General features: G+C 35.0%; 1 long non-coding RNA gene across 1 annotated transcript; it reads right to left on the bottom strand.

Annotated features, from left to right (window-relative positions):
• Nucleotides 1–532: 532 nt before the first annotated feature.
• Nucleotides 533–2,028, bottom strand: LOC111396519. Its single transcript, XR_002703020.1, has 3 exons — nt 1,864–2,028; nt 1,544–1,626; nt 533–644 (listed from the first exon to the last, which is right to left on the bottom strand). It is a non-coding gene; the product is annotated as an uncharacterized LOC111396519 (long non-coding RNA).
• Nucleotides 2,029–2,861: the final 833 nt, after the last annotated feature.

The raw sequence follows: 2,861 nt of genomic DNA on the forward strand, positions 1-2,861 counted from the left end.
ATCCTTTCCCCAACCCTAAATCTTGAAACTTCTTTTTCTGCCTCTGTGTCTCCATCTTCTTCTTCATTTGCCTTTATTCCATTCGCCTCTAAATCTCTGTATACATTTGTATCATTATCTTTGACTTTGTTCATGTCTGCATCTATGTAAATGTCTTAGACTTTGGCTGAATCTGGCATCTACTCTATCCGATTTGAGTTTCCATTGAACAAAAGATCTTAAAATCACATTGAGTTTCCATCTCTGGGATGAAGGTTAAGAGAAAATGCCTACTACACCAAAAAAAGGTTTTTGCAACAGCCAAAAAACGTTGCAAAAGACTTTTTGGAACATTTTAGCTTGTGCTGCGAAGGTCAATGTTGCCATTGAGGGAAGAATTTTTGCAACGTTTATACATTGCAAAAGCCTATCTTGCAAATAACTCCAATAATCATTATTAATTGAACTCTAAAAATGTAACAATACTAGTACAAAATCTAGATAAAAAATTCTAAAACGCCTAAAAATCCAGAACACTTTCCCAAAAAAAAGACAAGGAAAAAAAAACCACTAACTAAGTAGTGAGTTAAACCACCCTATCGGCCTCTTTAATTTTCTTCTCAGTAATCTTCGACATGAGCTGTGCCTTAAATATCGGTTCTGGCCTATAAAAAGAGGAGATAAAGATAAATACCACATTTTGGACATTTGTACCAATTATAATTGAGAAGAAAAGCAAAGAAAATAACTATATCAAATAACTCCAATAAACATAAACTTATAGAATACTGCTTTAGAAGGAGAAATGGCACTAAAATATTGAAGGATGAAAGCAATGAGCAGATTTTTACAAGCTTGAGCTCATCCAGTGAAGAAATGAAAAAGCTGGTCGAGTGACTAGGACAACTTAACTAACCACGTATTACTAACCTAAAAGGCCACTTCTAATATTTGGAAATCATTATAACAAGAAATCGGAATACTCTATTATGTTCCCAAAGGTGTTAGAAAGTTGTCAAAGTTCATAATGTCAACAACTTAATAACACTTCCCCTTAAGCCCTAGATCAATATAGTTATATAATAGAAAAGAAAGCTTCTCAAGTAATGAATATACTAAAAGAAATACTTGTAAATTCGTTCAAGAAAGCATTTCTTTAAAAAACTCTTACAGGCTATTAAAAAGAAGGCAAGAAAAAGACAGCTGCTTGACTTTGGGGAAATCCAAAACCAAAGCCACATCTCAAAACTGTCCATTGACTTCATAAATACACTCATCTATGTCCATTCTGAATGTTAAATTTTGAAGAGGTCTCCTAGAAGGCTTTTAGAAATTAATAAAAAATTTCCATGAGGAAAATGATGAAACAGAATGCCCGCAGTAGTGGACTAACATCAACAAGAAAAGTAGAGGCAATGGAACGCAATTTCCAAAGAGAACGAACTTTAATTTCATTGACGTGTAACTTAAAGAATATGGAGCTGGAATTAAGTGAATTGCAGCATAAGAAATGCTACAAAGAAAAGATAAAAAGGAATCTTATCGCCAAAACAAGTTAACTGACCTAAAAGGAGGCCACGCATTAAAGGGGAATCATTTCAGCTGAAGTCAGTTCCAGGCGCCCGTAAATGAGAGCCTCTTTGTTTCCTGATGTGAGACAACATGAGTTTTATAAATGTTTTCAAGTCTTGACAGAACTATAACGCCCAAGTTTAGAAAAAGTACTGGAAGGAAATGACTAGGTAAATTCTGGTTTATCTTCAAGACCATATTCTATAAGACTGATAAAATTTAAAGAACGCCATAAATAAACTCCAGAAGCATATCAAGGACAGGGTAACAGCTTACCAAGTCATGTTTTGGAATTTTATTACAAGATTTTACCTCAATAGGGAAGTAAGTTGGACGTTTTGGCTTGCCAATATTGATACAAGGTAAATCGGCAGAATAGCGCAAATCAATATTAAGGCTATTAACAAAGTAATCATAGACAGTCACAATTCAGTGGTTTGAGCTTCACCAGCATCATCCTTGTTTTTATGCCTCAGCGAGAACCTGAAATTTTGAGAAAAAATAACTTCAGACTAATACCAAGCAAAGGAAACCAGAAAAGTGAAAATGTAAATAAATAAGAAGATTGAATAGAACAGATAAAACATACAATTGCTCTTTGCAAGGCCTCTCACTTAATCCAGTAATTTTGTACTCTTGGTTAGTAGGACTCGTAGTTATCCTCAAATTCTGTAGGACACGTTTTGCTTGAGGAGTTCAAATTGTATTAGATTTTGCTTGCAATGAGAAAGCACTCTTGGTTAAAGAAGTAGTTCAATTAGACACGATAATGTTATAAGATGCAGATTTCACCATTAAAAGAGTGCAGACCGTCCTCTTTAAGAAGATCTTATTACGAGTGACTTTGCCTCGTAAAATTTCTTACATATCTCCTTTGTCATCGTCTTCTTTGCAACACTTGACATAACTGAATCTGGTAATGCTGAGTGCAAACTGCCAATAACATTGTTGTCCTTCTCTCCCCACCTATATATTGTGTGATTTTGAGAAAAGAAACAAGAGAATCCCTGCTGCACCCCTTTGTGTGAGAAAAAAGGTGTCCAGAAGTATCCAGATGGTATAACGTGTGCAATTGGTGGTTCTTTCATAATATACCTTTGTGGTGTCTTTTCTTAGCCTTTATGGTGATAAATCATTATCATTTCTTGTCCTACGTGGATAAGATTGAATAGCAACCAAGGTGAATCAATTGGTTGTGGTTTGGAGCAGTTTTGTATTGGTTGTTGGTAGAGAAAGGTATGTTGGACTGAGCCTGAAAAACCACCGTTTGAAGATCCTTTTGAGAGATCTTCCACAAGTATTGGTATCAG

This window comes from Olea europaea, chromosome 6, assembly GCF_002742605.1.
Source record: "Olea europaea var. sylvestris chromosome 6, O_europaea_v1, whole genome shotgun sequence".
Taxonomy (NCBI): domain Eukaryota; kingdom Viridiplantae; phylum Streptophyta; class Magnoliopsida; order Lamiales; family Oleaceae; genus Olea; species Olea europaea.